This window comes from Orcinus orca, chromosome X (genome assembly GCF_937001465.1).
Source record: "Orcinus orca chromosome X, mOrcOrc1.1, whole genome shotgun sequence".
Taxonomy (NCBI): Eukaryota; Metazoa; Chordata; class Mammalia; order Artiodactyla; family Delphinidae; genus Orcinus; species Orcinus orca.
The window spans coordinates 130,075,833-130,099,973 of NC_064580.1; the positions used below are offsets into that span (position 1 = coordinate 130,075,833).

Sequence of the window (24,141 nt, forward strand, 5' to 3'; positions counted from 1 at the left end):
AGTTGCAAAATGGCATGATTTATATATAGTTTGAATATATGCAAAACTCATTTTATGTTATGCATTATGCCTGCTTACATAGTAAGTTTATATAAACATGCCTGGCAATAATACAAACCAAATTCAGGATACCTTCTGGATTTAGAAGGGCCTTAACCAAATCTGTTATGTTTTATTTTTTAATAAAAATATATCAACTCATGCTTTCACAAAGCTATGAACCAAATATAACATAAACTTTTTTTGGTAAAGAGAGATTTTGTAAAAAGGTAAAAAAAATATTCATTGAAGTATTTCACAATAGAATATTTTAAGTGAAAAAAAAAAGAACCTGGTGCCATTGGTATTATTTAACTGAAATTTTGTTGATATAATTATAGATTCCAATGCAGTTTCAGGAAATAATAAACAGTTTATCCTGTTTCCTCCAATGGAAACATCTTGCAAAAATATAGTATAATATCATGACCAGGATATTGACATTGATACAATCCACTGAACTTATTCAGACTGCTTGTTTTATCTGTACTCAACTGTGCACACAGCATGATAGTCAAGAAACTGAATAATTTCTTCACCACAAGGATCCCTTATGTTGCCCTTTTAAAACCTCTTTCACTTCCTTCTCACCTTCCTATCCCCATCCCTAGCCCTTAGCAACCACTAGTCTCTTCTTTCTCTCAAATTTTCTCATTTCAAACATTTTATATACATGGAATCATCCATTATGTAACCATTTGAGATTGCCCTTTTTCATTCAGCATAATGCCTTGAGATCCATCCCAGCAGTTGCATGTATCAATAGTGTATTGCTTTTCATTGCTGAATTTATTCCATGGTATGAATGTGCCACACAATGGTTAACCATACACCCATTGAAGGACACATGGATGTTTGTTTCCAATATTTGGCTATAAATATTCTTGTACACATTTTTGTGTGAACATAAGTTTTCACCGCTCTGGGATAAATGCCCAGAGATGCAATTGCTGAGTCATATTGTAGTTGCATGTTTAGTTTTTTTAAAGAAATTGCCAAAATGTTTTCCAGAGTAGCTGTACCATTTTACATCCCACCAGCAATGTATGAGTGATCCAGTTTCTCTGCATCCTCACCAGCATTTGGCGTTGTCACTATTTTTCATTTAAGCCATTCTGTGTGTAGTAATAAGCTCATTGTGGTTTTAAGTTCCATTTCCCTAATGGCTAATGATGTTGAACATGTTTTCATCTGGCCATTTGGATTTTGACAGTTTCTTTATTAGCTTCTCAGTATTTAGCCAAGTTAGTTTTGAAGATACCAATATGATTCAACTAAGCAAAAGAAGCCAAGGAAAGGCGAGAGTGGGATAATATTCATCTCATGCTCTTCATCCAACCCAATCCACTTTCCAGAAAAAAAAATCACCCAATGCTCTCTATACATACCACATATTTTCTGGCCTCTTTGTTTCCCCACATTATTCTCTGCCTGGATTGCTTGTTTCTCCATCTCCAAATGTCCAGATTCCAAGAAATACAAAGTTTCAGCTCAGATGGCAACTTCTCCATGGAACCTCACTTGATCCCAACAGCTGGAATTAATCTCTCCCTCATCTGAACTTTCCTAAGAACTTTCTAGAAAGCTTTCCATTTTTGCTTTATATCACAGTTATATGTCATATATCTTAACTATCCAAATAATCTATGAATTCTAGGACTAGTGGCAAATAGGCCAGGTCTTCTATCTCCTAGTCCAGTTGTCCGTCTTGCCTATATCAAGCTCCTCACATTAAAGTACAGTTGTTAAAGACAAAATACAGGGTGTACTCCTGGTAGGAAACAATCCTCTACCTAATTATCCAGAAAAGTATCTCAGAGTCACACACCATTTAAAACACTAGCAAGGTCTGCCAATTTTTGCATTCAATACCCTTTCTTCATATCAAGGTTTGAATAATGTTTTCATTGTCAAAGAAATCACCAGATAAATGAGAAAATTAGTCTCTCAGAAAAGAGGACTAGAGGTTTATACAATAAACACATGAAAAGAATTAAACAATTATTGAAAAACAAACAGGAAAAGTTAGAAATAAGATGTGACAACAGACATTTTGCGATTCAGTGTCATTTCTAGAAAGGTTAGAGAGAAGACAGAAGGAGAAGACTATAAAATCTAGGAATTTTTACACTGCATCTCTTTAAAACCTGGTCTAAGTAGATTTTCAAATAGCCTTTCTTCTGTGAGAATAAATTTCTTCACAATGTTGATCCAAAATAAAAGATGTAATTAGATGTAGCTTTAGAGGTAAAGAGGATTGACAAACATAGAGAAATTTAAAGCGAAGAAAATCATCAACCTGTACACTTAAAACGTATAAATTTTATTTATGTAAATGAAGCCTCAATACAACTGATAAAAAATGAGATGGAGGTTACAATATTACATAACTAGTCTGAGAAGACTTCTGTGAGTATAGAACGTTTTATCTGATTGCATTTAGCCTTTAACCCCTTTATTTCACAGATAGGAACTGACTCTCTCCCACTGCCTTGCTCTCTACCTTCTCTTCCAGCCAAAAAGCACTGTGAGAAAGAAGCCCTCCTACTCCCAAATTATGGAAAGCAAGCTAGAGATAAACTCCATCATCAAGCTTTCTACACCATGCTCTGCAAGAAAAAAACTGATTCTTTACAGCCAGAATCCTGTGATTCATTTTTATTTATAACAACCTACATATTTCAAAAACAGTGTCTCATATAAAAAGTCATTAACATGGAGACAATACACTGCTGGTGGGAGTATATGGTACTGTGATCTTTTAAAAGGTAGTTTGAAATTCCTTTGACCCAGAAATTGCTCTTCTACTAATATATCTTCACAGTGACTTCCCTGGTGACCAGTGGTTAAGAATCTGCCTGCCAGTGCAGGGAACACGGGTTCAATCCCTGGTCCAGGAAGATCCCACATGCCGTGGAGCAACTAAGCCCGTGACCCACAACTACTGAGCCTGCGCTCTAGAGCCCACGGGCCACAACTACTGAAGCCCACAAGCCACAACTACTGAGCCTGTGAGCCACAACTACCAAAGCCCGCGCACGCTAGGGCCCGTGCTCTGCAACACGAGAAGCCACCACAATGAGAAGCCCACGCACCGCAACAAAGAGCAGCCCCCGCTCGCCACAACTAGAGAAAGCCCGTGCGCAGCAATGAAAACCCAATGCAGCCAAAAATAAATAAAAATAAAAACACATTTAAAAAATATATATATGTATATGTATCTTCACAAATTCATTTATTCAACAAATACTAAACAACTAGTATGTGCCAGACACTGAGCTGGACACTGAAGAGACAGCAGTAAACAACTCAAAGTTACAGTCTACACAGGTCTTACATTCCAGTAAGGAAGGTGACTACAAAAACTATGTCAGGTGGTGATCAGTGCTCTGAAGGAAAATATAGTTGTGTTCACTTTATTGCTTTGTTCATAATCACGCATAACTGACATATACATGGCATGCATTACCCTGCATGCATTTTGTATGTATCAAATGATGAATAACAAATAAAAGAGAAAGCAGGATAAGGGGACTAGAGTGATGGAGGAAAGCAGGGATGCCATTGTTTGTTGAATGGACAACCAGGGAACACTTCTCTGATAAGGTGACATATCAGAGAGAACAAGTCAGGGGGTGAGCCACACAGAAAATCCACAGGTTCTGATGTAGAAACAGTTCACATATCCATTAGTGACAATAGCTTAAGGAAATGGTGATGTAACCATCTCCTGGATCACTAGGCAGCCGTTCAAAAGAATGAGGCAGAACTATATGTAATGATTTGGAAAGATGCCTATGATATACCGTTAAGTGAACAAAAAGCCAATTGCGAAACAAAATGTCTGGTAAGATCCTTGTTTAGTGAAAAACAAAAAGAAGAAAATATGTAGATCTATACATACACACACACCCCTATTTGCAGAAACAGAAATAAAATAGAAGTATACAGAACAAACTGGTAAACTGTGGTAGACAGAATAATGGCCTCCTCAAAATATTCACATCTTAATCCCTAGTATCTGTGAATATGTTATCTTACATAACAAAAATGGCTTTGCAGATGTGATTAAGCATGTGGCCCTTAAAATACAGAGACCATGCTGGTTTATCTGGGTAAACACAATCTAAGTACATGAGTCTTTGAAGTGGAGAAACTTTCCCAGCTGAATCAAAAAGATGGTAGCATGAGAAGGACTTCACACCCTGTTGCTGGTTCTGAGACGTAGGAAGCTATGTGAAAGGACCAGAAAGAGGCTTCTAGGAGCTAAGGGCAGCCCCTGGAAGACAGCTGTCAGCAATGCAAAGAGAACCTCAGTACTGCAAGGCACAGAATTCTACCACTACCTGAATGAGCTTGCAAGCAGATTCTCCACTAGAGCCTCCAGACAGGAATGCAACCTGCCTACAACTTGTCAGCTTTCTGACCCCTAGAACTGCAAGATAATAAATGTATGTTGTTTTAAGCCACTAAATTTGTGGTCATTTGTTACAGCAGCAATAGAAAACTAATACACAACCTCTGGTAAGTGGGATTGGAGGAGGGAACAGAATAATGGAGACTTTTATTTTCTCTATTATTCACACAGTGTTGAAATTTTATAAGAAGCAAATTCTGCTCTGGGTCTCACAAGAAAAAAAGACCCCAAGCAAAAAGAAAGAGAGAGAGAGAGAGAGAGAGAGAGAGAGAGAGAGAGAGAGAGAGAGAGAGAGAGAGAGAGAGAGAGAGAGAGAGAGAAATTAGATCAGTTAGATCAAATTGCTGATCTTCACTCCAGAATCACTGAGTCAGCAGGTCTGGGGGAAGGCTTCAGAGTTTGCATTTCTAATGAATTCCGAAGTGCTGCTGATTCTGCTGGTCCAGAAACTACACTTTGAACACCAGTGGTTAAGAGACTGGGGTCTGGAACCAGACTTCCTAGCATCAAATTTTGGTTCTACCACTTACTAACATTTTGACCTTGAACAAATTATTTAACTGCTCTTTGCCTATAGTTTCTTCAACTATAAAATGGGAATGATAATACTAGTACCTACCTAATGAGCTTATTATAAGGATAAATGAGTTAATACATGCAAAACATTTAGAAGAGTGTCTGGCATTTAGTTAGAACTAGGTAAATATTAAACCATTATTAGTTTACTATTTACTCAACCTGCAATCTTGTTTTAAATCATCCTGAATCCCTTATTGAAAGTCATTCATGTCCTTCTCAAACTGCCTCCCTTTTTTTCTCACTTTCTCTGACTTATCCACCTTTTGATGAGTGTCCTTAATAAAGTTTTTGTTGTAGCCATCCTATTAATCTTTAGACCAAAACCTTTATAGAGAGACCTCTTTCTTCAACAAACCTGCCCCTCATTGGGGTAATGAAGGCCTCCAGCTACAGACCAACAATTGCCCTACTCCTTTCCTGCATCTTATCCTTCACTCTTCTTATCCCCTTCCATTGAAGGGGGAATGCCTCAGGAAAAAGGAACTGCTATAGCAGCAAATCTCTCTTGCTCAGGCTTCTCTTGCAATAGCTGAATAATTGGATTGGTCTGTCCCACTCTGGGTGAGCTACAGAATTATTGTTCTGGTGAGAGTTTGATGAGGAGATACCAAAATAACAAATGTTATTTACTTCAACTTTTGCTAAACAACATAGTTTATGCATCATGTCTGTCTTTTTGATCAGCTGCCTCTACTCATGTTCAAAAATATGTGGTTTATAAATAAATTCAATCAAGAGACAAGGCACTTTCAGCTCTTCAAATTGTCAATCTCTATTGGCAGCAGCGGTAATTTCATCTAAACACCAATGAGGCCGGCAGGCTGCTAACTCTCAGCCTCTTCTCCTATTTGCAAACTGTGGCCTCTGTGAAACCCTTGCCCACACTCTTCCTCCATCCAGCTGCCAGTAGGCAGGTTTTCAGCCTAATTGTATCCTTATCCTGAATAACTTTGAACCCGGGTAAATTTACACTGGGTGTTGCAAATTTTACTGGTAATGAGTTAATTTACACATATGGTTGTCACTTCTCATCCAGCTCTCCAGCAACTCCGCTAGAAAAGACAAGAAGCTGGTTGCAAAGAGGGGGGAGGGGAGGGGGAGGGGAGGGAGGGGGAGGGGAGGGGGAGGGGAGGGAGGGGAGGGGAGGGAGGGGAGGGAGGGGGGAGGGAGGGGAGGGGAGGGAGGGGAGGGAGGGGGGAGGGAGGGGAGGGGAGGGGGGAGGGGATCTGGGTGTCCAGCCTGGCTCTGTGCCCCCAGCTCCAGGACCCCAGGTACAGCCTTGGGTACCAACTGTGCCAACTCTAGACCTGTACTTTTTTTTTTCTTTAGCAGTTCTCTATCTATTAAAAAGGATCTTAACAGCTTTACAACCACAGCTCAGATGTGGCCCTGGAGACTGCAAGTCCAGCCTGGCGGCCCCTTCCCCACATCAACGCGGAGCTCACACATTTGGCTGTGCTTCTTGCAGAAAGCAGAGGTACTTTTAACCCCTGTGTTTCTCAGGTCCTACACAGAACGGAAACAAGGCCACCTGAGCCACTAGTTAGAGATGGGGGAGAAGAGATTTAATTTTAAGTACTTTTTAGATCCCAGAAGATCCATCTTTGCAATTGTTTGTGTTGGCTTTTCAACCCAGAAAGCCCCAGCTGTGTGCTAAATCACCTTGTTAAAGTGCTAATGGGGAACACATCACCTCCGAGTCAGACACTGCCAAATATGGCATCCTCCAGTAAGGAAGGAGGTGAAAACCTCTGGATTACACCTTTCTGCTGACACCGCCTCCCAGAATGCCCACCTCCCCGTGGGGAAGCTGATGAGAAATTTTATTGATAATAAAAACATTATCATTAACATTATATATAATAGTAATACTATTACATATAATGTTATGTGTAATAACAGTATAATGATGTCAAATATAATCAGATTCTCTGGGGTCAGGATCCAGTGGGCAGTATTTGTTAAAATGATTCCATGTTATTTGAATGTACAGCAAAGTTTGGGAACCACTACCTGAACCCAAAGAAGAGACATCAAGAACCCTGGGCACGGGCTTACCTGAACTCAAAGGAGAGACATCAAGTACCCTGGGCATGGGCTTCCCTGATGGCGCAGTGGTTGAGAGTCCGCCTGCCGATGCAGGGGACACGGGTTCGTGCCCCAATCCGGGAAGATCCCACATGCCGCGGAGCAGCTGGGCCCGTGAGCCATGGCCGCTGAACCTGCGGGTCCGGAGCCTGTGATCCGCAACGGGACAGGCCACAACAGTGAGAGGCCCGTGTACCGCAAAAAAAAAAAAAAAGAACCCTGGGCAGGCCAGCAGGAGCTAACATTATGAGCTGAGGCAACTCTCCACATTGAGGATGATCTCCTCTATCCTCTTGCCTGTTCCAACCCTGTTGTTCTAGCTTTTGCATATGTGTGGGAGGGTGTAGGGGAATTCCCCCGGTATATAATGTATTTAAGGCAGGAGCTATAAGAAACTATGTTTCACAAACCCACCAAGTAGAAACATGGACTCCTGCCAGCATCCTGTTACTCATTTTGGGCCCCAGTCAACCTGAGCCACACCCTGTCCCCTCATCTACCCCCTCACCTCCTAGTCTGTGATTATCTTGTTCAGACCACTATAGTGCACTCCCTAAATCCTGGCTCCAACTATCCACCTTCTAAGCATCAATGCAGGGACAACCCAAATGCCATTTCCTCCATGAAATATACCCTGATCCTCCCTCCAAGTTGTCACTTCAAATCTGAGTCAGGCCTATAGAGTTAATGAAAAGAGAATCACATATGTGTCAGTAGACCTGGTTGTGAGGCTTAGCACTGTAGCAGAAATGCTAGTTATTGAGTTGATTCTGATTCTCCCCCTCTTCCTTAATAACTGACTCAAGGCAACAATATGTTCAGCTCAGAAAACTGCATTTTAAACCTCCCATGCCAATGGGAGTGGCCAGTGAGATAGAAATTCTAGATGGCATCTTTGCGGAAGCCCTTCAGAGTGAATTGACTTGGTTTGGAGACAGATACCCTTCACCTCTCTGCCCCCCATCACATCATGGCTGGAACGACAGTAACCCTCTTGAGCCTCTGAGGCAACACTGAGGATGGAAGACAGTACTCAGGATGACAAAGCATAAAGATAAGAAGCCAGGGTCTCTGAGGACCTCTGATGACCAAGGAGCTGCTATGCACACCCTGCACTGCCTAACACTGTGCTGATGTTACTGGGGAAAAAAATAAACTTCTATCTTGAGCCACCAAGCCTTTTTATTAACAGATGAACCTAATTAGAACTGAAACAAGCAACTGCTGGGTGTGAGTCCTGTACAAACCATTCTATCCTCTGAACTTTAGTTTCCTCAGCTATAAAAAAGGGAGAAAATAGAGTTGTGAGGATTATTTAAAATCACCAAACAGTTGCAGGAGCACAAGAGTTTTAGTTGAACCTAAGTCTGGATCTTAATCAATGAATCTCATAAAACCTCACTTTGTAGACAATGGAACTGAGCACTTGAAGGGAAAGTGATTTGTTCAAGGAAACAAAGAAAATTAGCAACAGATACAAGAGTTGAAACCAGGGCTGTTTTGATTTGGGGCCCAACTTAATATATCAACAGAGCTCATATATAACTACCTACAAATTGTAGCAAGCAGTAATGACAAAATATTGATTTAAAAACATGGTAGTAGATGATCAAAAACAGAAGCTATTTAAACCAATGAGAGTTGCTTTTAAGCTTGCAGAGTGTGAGAGTGACCTTATAAATAACCAACAGCCAGTTATTCCCACACTATGTATGGAACAGTTTATTCCCTCACTTATATGAAATTCCATTTTTAAACACACACACACACTATCTCAGGGATCTACTTGTCTGTTCCTGTGCCAATAACTCATTTTGCTTATTAATGGTAAGATAAGCCCCTCCCCCATGATCTTTGTAAAATTTTTCTTGGCTGTTGTTACTTTCTCTTTCTAATGAATTTTAGAATCAGCTTCTCAAATTCTAGAAAATATCTCACTGGGATTTTGATTGGGATTGAATTACATTTATAATTTCTAGAGAACTGACATCTTTATAGTGATGATAGCACTTATTATGTGTCAGGTACTATTCTATGGGCCCTGCCATGTGACAAGTAACTTTCTAAGCGTTTGGTATACATTTGCCAAAAACTATAGACATTTACAAAAAGTTTAAAAAATAACAGAGATTATTGCCCTCAAGGAGTATATATTTTAGCAGAAGTAAGCAGGAAATAAACAATAAATATAACAAGTAAAATATATATAGCATGTTCGAGGGTAGAAAATGCTACAGAAAAGAAAAAACTGGATAGAGTAGGATCTGTGGGTCAGGAGAGCGGGGTACAGGTCACAGCCTTATATAGGTTAGTCATAGGAGAGTAACTCATTTAGTCCTACCTCTGTGAAGCAGAGACTATCGTGTTTATCACCACCTCAAAGATAAAGGAAACTGAGGCATAAAGAGGTTAAGTAACTTGCCAAGGTCACACAGCTAGGAAGTGGCAGAGACAGGATTTGAATTTGAGCTTAAGTTGGTATTCTTAACCCTCCAGGTATGTTTCTGGAGGGTTCAGGCTCCAGGTATCAAGGTTCCAGGTATGTTTCTCCATTTATTCATGGCTTTGTATCCATCAATAGCATAGCATTTCTTGTTAGGTTTCTTTCTAGGTATTTATAGTATTTCTTACTATTGTGATGTGGAATATTTTTACCATGACATTTTCTAATTAGCTTTTGCTAGTGTATGAAAAAGCTATTGATTTTTATGTGGTAATCAGCCATCTCTTTGAGTGCTTATTGGTTCCAATAGTTTTCAGGTTGATTTTCTTGGATTTTATAATTAGAAACACATATAATGACAGTTTGCCTCTTCCTTTGCATTATGTTTTTATATTGTTTATCTTTCAGTTTTAAGTATTTGCTAATTTCCACTGTGATTCTGTTTTTGACCCATTGGTTATTTAGAAATGTGTTGCTTAAGATACAAACCTATGGGGATTTTCTAGTTATCTTTTTGTTTATTGATTTCTAGCTTAATTCTACTATGGTCAGACAATTTACTCTGCATGATTTCAGGCCTTTGAAACTTGCTTTATGGCCCAATATATGGTCAATTTTGGTAAATATTCCATGTGCACTTAAAAAAGTATATTCTGCCATTGTTAAATGCAGTGTTTTATAAATGTCCATAAGATCAAGTGTGTTAACCATATTCTCATGTTCTATATACTTATTTTTTATCTGCTTATTCATTTTAGTGATTAGTTTAGGGATTGCAAAATGCATGGTTGAATTTTCAGAGTGTAATATAAATTAGTACAGGACCATGCAAGGACCTTAAAACACTTTTGTTTTTTTCTTAACATTTTTATTGGAGTATAATTGCTTTCCAATGGTGCGTTTGTTTCTGCTTTATAACAAAGTGAATCAGTTATACATATACACATGTCCCCATATCTCTTCCCTCTTGCGTCTCCCTCCCTCCCACCCTCCCTATCCCACCCCTCTAGGTGGTCACTTAAAACACCTTTATTCCTTTACCCACTCCTGCCACTTGGGCTATTTATAATGTATAATACTTATATGGCTTTGTCATTTTTGTTTAACATAATCAATATTTATTTATGTTTTTCCATATAGTAATAATTACATTGTTCTTCTTCCTTGCATCTACCAGCTTCCCCTGGGATAATGTTCCTGCTGCCTGAAGACCACCCTTTAAGGTATTTCCTTTAGTGCAAGTCTCCTAGTGATGTACTTCTCTCAAGTATTTTTTATTTTAAAATGTCTCTCTTTTGCCTTCATTTGCAAAAGATAACTTCATGAATAGAGAGCTCCAGATTGGCACCTATTTAACTTCATTACTTTTAAGATGTCATTTTGTTTGTTTCTGGCTTCTATTGTTTCTTTGAGAAATATCAATATCAATCTTATACTTTTATCCTTCGAAGAGTGTGTGTCTATTTTTTCCTTCTGACTGCTTTTCAGATTTTTGCTTTGCCTTTGGTTTTAAGCAGTTTGACTATGATGTGTGTAGGAGAAATTCTGCTTAAGTTTTTTGTTGTTATTGTTTTTTGCTTTCTTTCTTTAACATCTTTATTGGAGCATCATTGCTTTACAATGGTGTGTTAGTTTCTGCTTTATAACAAAGTGAATCAGTTATACATAAACATATGTTCCCATATTTCTTCCCTCTTGCGTCTCCCTCCCTCCCACCCTCCCTATCCCACCCCTCTAGGTGGTCACAAAGCACGGAGCTGATCTCCCTGTGCTATGCGGCTGCTTCCCACTAGCTATCTACCTTACGTTTGGTAGTGTATAAATGTCCATGCCAGTCTCTCACTTTGTCCCAGCTTACCCTTCCCCCTCCCCATATCCTCAAGTCCATTCTCTGGTAGGTCGGGGTCTTTGTTCCCGTCTTGCCCCTAGGTTTTTCAGGACCTTTTTTTTTTTTTTTTAGATTCCATATATATGTGTTAGCATACGGTATTTGTTTTTCTCTTTCTGACTTACTTCACTCTGTATGACAGACTCTAGGTCCATCCACCTCACTACAAATAACTCAATTTTGTTTCTTTTTATGGCTGAGTAATATTCCATTGTATATATGTGCCACATCTTCTTTATCCATTCATCTGTTGATGGACACTTAGGTTGCTTCCATGTCCTGGCTATTGTACATAGAGCTGCAATGAACATTGTGGTACATGACTCTTTTTGAATTATAGTTTTCTCAGGGTATACGCCCGGTAGTGGGATTTCTGGGTCGTATGGTAGTTCTATTTTTAGTTTTTTGAGGAACCTCCATACTGTCCTCCATAGCAGCTGTATCAATTTACATTCCCACCAACAGTGCAAGAGTGTTCCCTTTTCTCCACCCTCTCCAGCATTTATTGTTTCTAGATTTTTTGATGATGGCCATTCTGACCAGTGTGGGATGATATCTCATTGTAGTTTTATTTTGCATTTCTCTAATGATTAATGATGTGGAGCATCCTTTCATGTGTTTGTTGGCAATCTGTATATCTTCTTTGGAGAAATGTCTATTTAGGTCTTCTGCCCATTTTTGGATTGGGTTGTTTGTTTTTTTATTATTGAGCTGCATGAGCTGCTTGTAAATTTTGGAGATTAATCCTTTGTCAGTGGCTTCATTTGCAAACATTTTCTCCCATTCTGAGGGTTGTCTTTTGGTCTTGTTTATGGTTTCCTTTGCTGTGCAAAAGCTTTTAAGTTTCATTAGGTTACATTTGTTTATTTTTGTTTTTATTTCCATTTCTCTAGGAGGTGGGTCAAAAAGGATCTTGCTGTGATTTATGTCATAGAGTGTTCTGCCTATGTTTTCCTCTACGAGTTTGATAGTGCCTGGCCTAACATTTAGGTCTTTAATCCATTTTGAGTTTATTTTTGTGTATGGTGTTAGGAAGTGTTCTAATTTCATCCTTTTACATGTAGCTGTCCAGTTTTCCCAGCACCACTTATTGAAGAGGCTGTCTTTTCTCCACTGTATATTCTTGCCTCCTTTATCAAAGGTAAGGTGAGCATATGTGCGTGGGTTTATCTCTGGGCTTTCTATCCTGTTCTATTGATCTATATTTCTGGTTTTGTGCCAGTACCATACTGTCTTGATTACTGTAGCTTTGTAGTATAGTCTGAAGTCAGGGAGCCTGATTCCTCCAGCTCTGTTTTGCTTTCTCAAGATTGCTTTGGTTATTCAGGTCTTTTGTGTCTCCGTACAGATTTTAAGATTTTTTGTTCTAGTTCTGTTTGCCTCAGGTCTGGAAGCAATGCAATCATTTATGACAGTGTTACTAGGCTATTTGTTGGACAGCAACTGGCTATATTTATCCTCTATCCTCTTCCCACCCACTCTTGCCTTGTTTTAGTTTTATATTGCTGCATAACAAATTACCACAAATTTAGCTGTTGTAAACAGCAAACGTTTATTAGCTCAGTTTCCATGGGTCAGGGGTCTGGACACAGCTCAGTTGGGTCCCCTGCTGAGGCTCTCACAAGGCTGCAATGAAGGGGTCAGTCAGGCTGCCTTCCCATTTGGAGTTTAGGGTCCACTTCCAAGCTCCTGTAGTCACTAGTGGAATTCATTTCTTTATGCTGTATGACTTAGGGCCCTGATTTTTGCTGACTCTTAACTGTAGGCTTCCCTCAGGTCCTAGAGGCTGAGGCAGTCACAACATAGCAGTTTGCTTCTTCAAATCCAGCAGTAGAACCTCTCCAGTCTGCTAGAATATAGTCTTAAATATCATAACATAATCATACAAGTTACATCTTATTATCTTTGCCATATTCTATTGTTTAGAAGCAGGTTTCAGGTACCACCCACACTCTAGGGCAAGGGATTATACAAAGGTATGACTCATTGAAGGTCACCTTAGGGTATGTCCACCACCCCTACTCCCTGACCACTCACCTCCAAGCATGGCAGTTGCTAACTACTTCTGCTCATAATACTACCAACAAAGTTTGGGATGGGACTCAAGGTGCCATTTTTGGTTATCATGTTCTCCTTAACTACTTGTCATGCCAGGTACATTCCTTTGTGGCCATCACTATCAAGCCAGGTAAGTCACACATGGGTTATTATCTATGTGTGCACCAAGGCTTAACCAATCCCACAAAATTACACATGTGATCCCTGGACCAGTAGCATCAGCATCCCCTGGAATTTTGTTACAAATGCAAATTCTCAGGCTCCTGATGAATCACAAAATCTGGGGTGGGGCCCTGCTATCTGTATTTTAACCAACCCTCCAAGGATTACTGATATATGCTCAAGGTTGAGTACCACTGAGTTCATAAACAGGCTTTAAAGGAGAACTTACGTAGCCAAGGAGTAGCACGAGAAGAGAAAATACAGTTTCCCCTGTGTATGAGTTTACTGCCATAGCAAAGTACCACAGACTAGGTGGCTTAAACAACAGAAACTTATTCTCTCACAATTCTGGAGGCTGGAAAAGTCCAAGATAAAGGTGTCAGCAGGGGGGCTTCCCTGGTGGCGCAGTGGTTGAGAGTCCACCTGCTGATGCAGGGGACACGGGTTCGTGCCCCGGTCCGGGAAGATCCCACATGCCGCGGAGCGGATAGGCCCGTGAGCCATGGCCACTGAGCCTGCGCGTCTGGAGCCTGTGCTCCGCAACGGGAGAGGCCCCAACAGTGAGAGGCCCGCATAACACACACACACAAAAAAATCATGTTTAGCAAAAATATGTGCACTGGGCTTTAAAAAGTCAAACAACGTAAAGAATTAATAATGCAAAGCAATAGTCCCCTACATGACCCTAGTCCTGCTTCCCAGAAGGATCCCTTTGAATTCTTCTGATTCTAATTTTTATCTTCTGAGGACTTGTACCACATCTCTAAATCATTTGCTACTACTGCTGTTTGGTGCTTTATCATTTTTGATGGTATTTATTGACAGATGTGGGAAGTGAGGCTTTAGCTCAGTGACATCACCCACACATGCGCTCTTCCCTCCCTACCCCACACAGCTAGAGTAGACCATTTTTGCTTGCTTTATGGGTTGTCTTTACCTAGCTAGCTGAGCTTTCACTACCCAATGACTGGCCATAACCCCATGTAAAAATGTTTATCCAAAATTCAGTCTCTGAAGTGGAAACCTGCCCTAATGAATCCCCATACAATGCCAGCCAAAATGTTTAGGTCACGAACTACTCCAATGAGAGAGAGGTTAGAGCCTTGTTTAAATATGCTAGGAATTATAGCTGTCCGCCCTACACTTACCCTAAGGGTCTAGCCCTTAATGGGTCCCAGTGCTTACTTCTGTCAGGTTCCTAGACTAACCAAACCTGGTCTGATTTAGATCTTATCTGTCTGTACTGTGTCATTACATTATTTACATACAGTAAACATCATTGAAAGACACAGGGAAAATCAAGTTCATATCCAATATGCTACAGTGTTGTTTCCTACTGCTCACAAACATACCCACTAATGAGTCCCATAACTGTTAAATAATTAGGTATTTGGTGTTTAAAATGCTTTATATCATGCAGAAATCTTTGATGGATTGTTTTATAGGTGTTTCAGAGTGTTTTAGTAATATTTAGGGAAATGGTTTAGGGTTTTTGAATGGGCTGTGAATGCAGTGTTCTTTTCCATTTAAATAATGGAGAAACTCTGCTGCTATCTGAATATTTACTTTCTGACATGTTCTCAGGAATGGATTAGATTAGGATAATGAGGAATTCCTGTACTTACACCTTCATTTCTTGTTTCTTGAGTTATCAGTAAAATCCCTTGACTCTCCATGCAAAATTAAGATATAACATTCTTACTTTTCCCTACGTTTCTCCTTCCCTTTTTCTACCTACCCATTGCTGCTTCTGTACTTGTATTTTTCTACTGTCAAGGTTAATAACATTTAACCTTCTGTTCTATAAGTGTTTTGACTATAGTTGGTTATAAAAGTTGAAAATCAATATATAATATCTGCATTATTATAGCTATTAAATATTACTGCACAGCTCAGTAATGTACTATTATATTCTTTTCTCAGTACAACTCTTTTTTTTTTTTTTTTTGCTTTCCTGGAGGCTCTATTTACATATCTTTTTCTCTTTCTTTGTTTGCCTTTATCTCCTTCTTAGAATGATCCATATTCTTAAGGAGCCCAGTAAATCTCTGGAATCCACTTTATTCCCAGATGCTCCCTTCTGAAGCCTCTATCCTCCTGCATTCATGAGAACTTAATTTCTCTCTAGACCTATCACTGAACAGTCATCTCAGGACTCCCTTTCATTGACCTCCTCTGTTGAATTAATTTGATTTATACCTAACTTTTACACACATACTCAAGGAACATACTAAGAAAAGGTGCATGGGGATTTAATTAATTTAATCAATTTTATTGTTTTATTTAATTTGTAATTCTACTCTCACATTTGATTGATAATTTTCAAGGCTTGGAATTCTAGGTCAAAAATAATTTTCCCTCAGTTTTTTTTAAAACTTGTTTCTTTGAATGTAACCTGTTTTTTTCCCCTTTTTGGATACATTTTGGATCTACTCTTTATGACTGGTGTTTTAGAATTTTATCTTAATCTACTTTGATGGTTTTTTAAATTTTCATTTACTATGCTGGTTACCTGATAGGCTCTTTCAACCTTAAGGTTTATATTTTTCTTCCTCTCAGGGAAGTTTTCTTATATTATTATTTGGGTAATTTCTTCCCAACCATTTCTTTTATGTTCTTCCTTTCTGGAATTCCTATTGGTCATGTGGATGCAGAAATGCTACCTAGTACTGAGTTATTATAAGTAAGTATAGACCTTACATTTCAGTTGGCAAGGGGAGGAAACATTGTACACCAAGAGGTAAACTAACAAAAACCAGGGTCACCCTATCTAATTATAGCCCCCCACCAAAATAAGTCAATCCTTAAGCCTTTCTTGTCAGTTACTGACAAAAATAATTTTCTCTTCCTTTTATAATGAATGCCAATACTTAAAGATATGCTACAATTGTTTAAAAATGCTAATCATGTGAGAAAATTATTATTTTCCACAATAAATCAAGTGTAAACTCAGTAACCACCTTGTTAATCTGGTAGTTTCTGTTTATACCCTCCCCTCCCGCCATTAAACATCTGTCCACTCCTTTTAGAGCCTTGACTGTCTTGCAAAACTTTTCTGCAAGTAAACTTCTTTGCTTTCCTAAAAGTGTTTGCCTCTGAGACTTCCTCTGTTGCTCAGATCATAGGCATAATCCCACAAGAAGGAATAATAACAATCAGGGTATGATTCTAATCTTGCAAGATTTGGCATTTACTAGTTATTTAAATTTACAGTCTGCTTTTCATTAAATTTACAATATTCAGTAGATATGAAGAATTCTCAAATAGGACTTTTCCTTGAAAGACTCATGACCTAAATGGATTTAAAGGAAAAAATTCCAAGGTTACTAGGTTTACACTTAATTTGCTCATGGTGGGAAAATAGTAATTTTCTCACATGATGGTTCAGATATGTTTAGAAAGTTCCACAAGTAATATATCAGAACTGCAGACCCTCAGAAGAAAGGTAATGGACCATTCTACTTGTATGTCATATAGAATTTGGAAAATGCCTCATCACGTACTTATACAAGATGTTCAAATAAGATGGAACAGCAGCTGTTACATGTTAGAAGGGGGATGGTTGAAGAAAAGAAAGCCTTAATTCTGTACTTTGGAGGTAATGATACCAATAGCAGGACTGACTTACAACCACTGGTTGCATGCAGAAAAAGTAGTTTGTTTGCTGGAATCTGCTGAGAAAGTAACCAGACTGGCATGGCTTGAGATTGGGAATATTTCCTATACAAAATTGCTGTAAAGGTACTCCCATCACTCTATCCCAGAAAATTTGCTGAAAATGGTGGGTATCAATGAAAGGTGGAATACAAATTGACATTCAGAGGCAATCTGCCTATTTTGAAAGCCAGTAGCATCTGAGAAAACAAAACACTAATTAGAAAAGTTATATGCACCCTTATGATCATAACAGTGTTATTTACAATAGCCAAGGTATGAAAGCAACCTAAGTGTCCATCAAAAGATGAATGGATAAAGAAGATGTGGTATATACACAGTGGAATATTACTCAGCCATAAAAAGAATAGAATCTTGCCATTTGCAGCAACACGGATGATCGTAGAAGGTATTATACTGAGTGAAATAAGTCAGAGAAAGACAAATAACATATGATATCACTTATACATGGAGTCTAAAAAACAAACAAATGAACAGAACAAACATAACCAAGCATAAACAGAGTCATAGATACAGAGAACAAGCAAGTAGTTACCAGAAGGGAGGGGTGGAGGAATGAAAGAAATATGTCAGGGAAATTAAGAGGTTAAAAACATCGAGTTACAAAATAAATGACTCATGGGTACAAAATGTACAGTGTGGGGAACGTAGTCAATAACTGTGTAATATCTTTGTATGGTGACAGATGGTCACTAGACTAATTGTGGTGATCATTTTGAAATATATAGAAATAGCGAATCAGTATGTTGTATGCCAGGAACTAACATAGTGTTGTAGGTCAGTTATACTTCAAAAACAAACAAACAAGGTCATAGAAAAAGAAATCAGATTTGTGGTTACCAGAGGTGGGGGTTAGGGGGAGGGGAAATTGGATGAAAGCAATCAAAAGGGACAAACTCCAAGTTAAAGATAAATAAGTTATATGATGTAATACACAACATGATGAATATAATGAACACTGCTGTCTCTTATATATGAAAGCTGTCAGGAGAGTAAATCCGAAGACTTCTCATCACAAGGAAAAAGGTTTTTTCTATTTCCTTAATTGTGTATCTATGTGAGATGATGGATGTTCACTACACTTATTGTGGTAATTATTTCATGATGTATGTAAGCCAAATCATTATGTTGTACACCTTAAACTTATACAGTGTTGTATGTCAATTATTTCTCAATGAAACTGGAGGGAAAAAAAGAATTATTGCAAGACCCTAGTAATAAAAATGGTGCACTAGTGTCACAGGGATTAAAAATTAATCCAATGGAACAAAATAGTCCAGAAACATATCCATGTATATATGGGATCTTGGTATATGATTCACGTGGGGAAAATAGATCATGTAGTAAACATTACTGATAAAATTGACTTACTGCATGGAGAAATAAGAATTTGTATGCCTTTTTACACCATGGACAAAAATAAACTTCATACAATTTAAAGAAATAAAGGTGAAAAGTAAAACTATACAGATTAAAAAAGCAAACTAAGGAGAATATCTTTGAGGCCTCACCATAGGAGATTTTTAAAATAATTCTCCAGAAGCATGAACAGTAAGGTGAAAAAGCAATGGATTTGTCCATACCAAAATTAAAAATTTATTTTCAACAGTGGACATCATAGACAAAATTAAGAAGAGGGTAAGAAAGGTACTTTCAGTGTCTAAAAGCAAAGGATCAATATCTAGAATGAAAAAGAAATCTCTTCCAAGCAGTAAGTAAAAGACAAGAATTCCACTAGGGCAATGGGCAAAGAATATAATAGGCAACCCCATGCCTGGGATTATACACCAAAAGAAATTCTCACTAAGATCCAAAAGGAAACACACAAGAGAGTATTAACTGAAGTGGTATTTTGGGGAGCAAGGACAAAGGATGGGAGTATCCTCGATGTCCATCATTAGGTAAGTGGAGTAGTATGCAACAGTTACAAATAGGGAATTATAAAGTTTATGTGCAGCCAAAAGGCTAGACTTCAAAACATAATACTTCATGAAAAGGGCAAGAAAGGAATGGATATTTATAACGTCATTTCATTAAATTAAACACACACAACAATGCTATGATTTTTTCAAACATATGCACACATCTAAACACACATATGGACGTTAGATTGGAAGGACATCCGCTAAATACACAGGAGTTGGCTAAGAAGAAAAATTGGATAGGGGATAGGAAATGAAATGGAACAAGTAAAAGAAAATGAAACAAAAGGAGACCTCATACCATTTGATGACACTGGTGTGCCTTGAACTATGGAGTATGGCCAATTTGATTCTGTGCATCTGAAGACCTACAAGGAGAAAACAAGGCCACACAGTGACTGAAAACCAAGTATACTCAAACTACCCTTGAAAATCCTTAAACCACAATTCATTCATTCATTCATTCAACAAATTTTTATTGAGCATCTGCTTTGTGCTAGGTACTTACTGTTCTGGATGCTTGAGATCCAACAATGAACAAAATAAAGGTTCTTGCCCTAAGGAGCCTCCTTTCCAGGAGGAGGAGATAGACAATAAATAATAAATATAATAATTAAATTACTTAGCATGTTGGAATGTAATACGTGCTGTTAAAAAAAAAGAACAGAGAGCAGAATAAGGTGAATTAGGAGTGCTGGGGGTAAGGGCTGCAACTTTGAACCAGATCGTCAGCACAAGCCTCACTGAGTGACTGACTTTGGAACAGGAACTTGAAGGAGGTGAGAGAGTTCACACTGAAGATCCAGGCAGAGCGACCAGCCAGTGACAAGGCCCTGAGGCAAGAGCATGCTTGGAACACTGGAGGAACAGCAAGGAGGCCAACGTGACTGGAACTGAGTGAGCCAAGGGGTGGCTCACAGAGGGGTGATGGGGGCCAGATCACATAGGGCCTTCCAAGGCCTTTGTAAGAATTTTGGCTTTTACTCTGAGGGACAAATATGTAAGACCACTACAGTTTTTTGAGTGGAGGAGTGACAAAACCATGATAACAAACACACATAGACTTTACTCTGTCAGACTTCGCTATAAACTTTACAGATATTAACACATTTAATTCTCACAGCATTACTCCTGCAAATGGGTACCCTTACCATCCCCATTGTTCAAAAAAGGAAAGTAAGGCAGGAGAGGCTAAGCAAGTTGCCCAAGACTACATAGCTAGTACTACGTGGAAGAGCCAGGCTGCAAAGTCCACCAAATTAGCCACTGCAGAGAGCTCTGTCTTTTATGGGATTTTGGTTTTAAAAGGCTCACTCCAGCTGTTACCATCAAGGCGTACCATGCATCAGTAACTCCATCACCACCAGCTTGCCCCTGAGCACTGGAAGAGATCACTGTGTCCAGCAGAGCACCAGATGTCTTTGGCTGGCATTCAGGAGCCACAGCCATTCTGGTTGCAAATCGCCTGTCTTTAACCACTGAAATCATGCTCAGACAGAGTTTCTCCCAAGATTAGAGGTTCTTAGGAGTTGAGACTAACTGAGACTATATCTGGATAATGTCTCTGCTGCACATGCACCTGAGCTATACATTCATCGACAGGCAGCATCAATCACCTTTCCCTCTCCCCTGTCCCATGTCTTTTGCCAGGAGACATATTTGAATCTGGGTAAGTTAAAGTCCTAGAAGATATAACTCCTCTGTCCAACTCTTGCTGACTCACCTGCTCCTCCCTCCCTTTTCTCTCTTGCCAGGCAGGACAGTTTGCTGACCAAGGCTCATGACCCTTGCTTCTTCCCACCTTTACTTCCTTTCTAGGGCTTGCACTCCCACTGGCTCTCGGGCACTTGCTTGCCCCTCCTTTTATTTCTACCAGACCTTGGCCTGATGCACACCACAAACTGGGGACTTTTCCAGGTGTCTCCTACTTCCTTTACCTCCTGACCTTGGTCCTCCTTATATGTACCCATTCCTTTGTGTGTCACTCTCTCCTTGGAACCTTCTCCCCAAGATGCAGTTGCTTTTCTGGAAGACTTTTTTGCAGAAAACTATGTTTCTTAGTTAATGCATTGTTTTCAACATTTCCTCTTTTCTAGAAGAAAACAAACTGTCATAAGTGGGAGTCTCATCAAAAAAAAAAAGAATAGAGTTATAAGGCAGTAGAAATCAGGAGCTTCAGCTCTAGCATGTCCTAGGCACTTTGAGCCTCAGTAAAAAATAGTGATAATAATTCTTGTCCTCCTAGTTTACACAGTTGTGAAAATAAAATGAAATATGAAGGTGACCATTACAAGGGATGTTCATGGTTAATACAGGATTACCTTTCATAGCGAACATGCACAGAACCACTCAGTAGGAACCTGAGCTTTCTCTTTTGATGATTAATTCCATCTTTGCTAAGATTGAATAGCAGGTGCTCACTGAATGCTTGTGCATTCATGTGAATCAATGAAATGGTGTTAAATACTATGTGTTGCCACTGTTTCAAAGCATTTTAGACCTTAGTTAGCTAAGTGCAGGTGGGCGGGTGCCTGGAGGTGGGGATAATGCTAATGATGATAATCCGCTCGTTCTGTTGCACTAAGCCCAAATGGGTACTACAAGAAACAACCCTTAGTCTACAGTCTGGGAGCACCTTAGGGCAGAGATGGCTTACTCCTGTCAGCATTTTCCCTAGCACCAAGCACAGCGTTTGGCACATAATGGGGTTTGTGATTGTTTTTAATGAAAAAAAAAAAGAATGAATAGTCAGATAAGGCATTATGCCAGGCAATATGACTGACAACAATGTGCCGTGGAAATAGCACTGAACATGGAGTCAGAGTCCCCTTGGTTTTAATCCTGATCTGTGGACTCCATGTGCAAGTCCCTTCCCTCCTCTTATCCTCATACATATGTGGAAAACAAAGGGATGATAGTGGGGAGGGTGATAGACTATGTTATTTCTAAGGGCTCTTACTGACCTGATGTCCTATGACAAGAGTGACCACAACTTGCTAAATTAATTGATCAAGTACAGGGAGTTGGGATATGACTGTGGGATATGCAAGCATGGGATCCAAGTTTTACTCTCTGTCAGAGGATGTGAAGGAGAGAAGATGCCCTAGATCCTGCAGCCTCAGGGAGAAAGATAGCAGCACTTGTAATTGTTAAACTTTGTCTTTGCCATGCAGAACAATGGTACTGACCAAGGCTAGAAGCCAATATAACTGGAGGAATATATCATCCTGATACAGAGCCTTGGAAGAGAAGAGGGAAACACAGAAGACCTGGGTAAAAGGAAAGTAAAATCAAGATTAAATCCTTCCTTAGTACATAGAATCCTAGGAACCTGGAACTGGAAGGGAGAGGTCTTAGCATCCATATAATCCAGACTCTTAATTTGAAGGGATAGTGAAACAAGCCAAGAGATGGGAAAGACACTTGACTAAAGTCACACACACAGTACATGGCCGAATCAGAACCAGACCCAGGTTTGCTGATTTCAAGTGCCACAGCTGCTGTGTCTTCAAATAGGAAGCCCACACCCCTTCCCCCACTCTCTCTCCCCCTCTTTCCTTATATTCATAAAAGGATAAACTGGTGAATTATTTAAATTTGGAAGAGAGTATGAACTGGGCATGGCTTACAAACGAAGGGAGCAAAGAGATGAAAAGTTTGAACCTTCTCACCAGAAAAATTCATGTATATTCACAATTTTGTCTGCATTTTCAGACTCCAGGTTAAGAGCCCATGTAGTATAAGAGGGCACAGAATCCTCAAAACATGGGGCAAGAAAGGAATCTGTCAACAAGCCCTCTGACAGCTCTGCTGTTCAACCACTTTCTTTATTAGAACATTTTTCTGATGTTCTGATCACATCAAGATTGTATTACTTTTGGCTAAAAGCCAGTATAATACTCAGAGCAGAGTAGATATGATGTCAGCTTTAAAATAAATTAAGAGGATTAAAATAGACCAAATGAGAGTGAGCTTCTAAGAGTAAGAATGGGGTCTTATATTAAAATTGTGTTCATAAAAGGAGTCATCCAATTTATGCATCTCTAGTCATTTTATCTGCAGCATTTAAACCAGTTTTCACTTACTTTTCTGATATTATCATTGAAAATTAAAAGATGCTATAATTTATGCCTACATCCATCCTGTATAGTAACTCACTTGATTTTTCTGATGTTATTCTAAAGTTAAATGAAAAAACACTCCTAGAAACTTCTTAAATGATTCTAGGTTCATAGGGACAGAGAAAAAAAGTAAATAGGGAAAGCCCATTCACAGAGGCAGAATTGCTGGAGTGACAGAATCCATCGACAAAGTTGAGTAGTGTATTCATAAAAGTTTGTCTGAGTTTGGAAAGGTAAGATAAGTGAGAATTGATACAAATTTATAAGTTTGTGTTCCAAGTAGTCAGCCTGTGGGACTTTTTTTTTAAAGTATATCTTTTTAAAATCAATTGTTTTTAGCTTTATTGAGGTATAATTGATGTACAATTAAATGCACATATTTAAATATTTTATATAAGTTTTTACATATGTATATACTGTGAAATCATCATCACAATGAAGATAGTGAATATATTCACTTCCCCCAAAAGTTTCCTCATTCCCCTGTAAACCTTTCTTTCCATCCCTCCCCTCCAATCCCCAAACATTGATCTGCTTTCTGACACTATAGATTAGTTTGAATTTTATATAAATAGGATCATATAGCATGTACCCTTTTTGTCTAGCTTCTTTCATTAAGCATAATTATTTAAGATTCATCCATGCTGTAGCGTGTATCAATAGTTCATTTTTATTGCTGAGTAATATTCCATTTTAATGTATGCACAATTTATTTATTCATTCACTTGTTAATGGTCATTTAGATTTTT

The 24,141-nt window shown here is 38.9% G+C and overlaps 3 protein-coding genes across 22 annotated transcripts in view; 2 read left to right on the forward strand and 1 right to left on the reverse strand.

The window, feature by feature from the left end:
- GABRA3 (gamma-aminobutyric acid type A receptor subunit alpha3) overlaps positions 1-24,141 on the reverse strand; it is a 428,677-nt gene that overhangs the window by 327,333 nt on the left and 77,203 nt on the right. The window lies entirely within an intron of this gene.
- LOC117198203 (paraneoplastic antigen Ma6F-like) overlaps positions 1-24,141 on the forward strand; it is a 160,773-nt gene that overhangs the window by 54,900 nt on the left and 81,732 nt on the right. The gene's annotated exons all lie outside the window — the stretch shown is intronic.
- ZNF185 (zinc finger protein 185 with LIM domain) overlaps positions 7,604-24,141 on the forward strand; it is a 240,939-nt gene continuing 224,401 nt past the window's right edge. The window contains exon 1 of the mRNA XM_049705030.1: positions 7,604-7,609. The gene's annotated coding sequence lies outside the window, so the exon portion shown is untranslated. The remainder of the gene's footprint in view (positions 7,610-24,141) is intronic.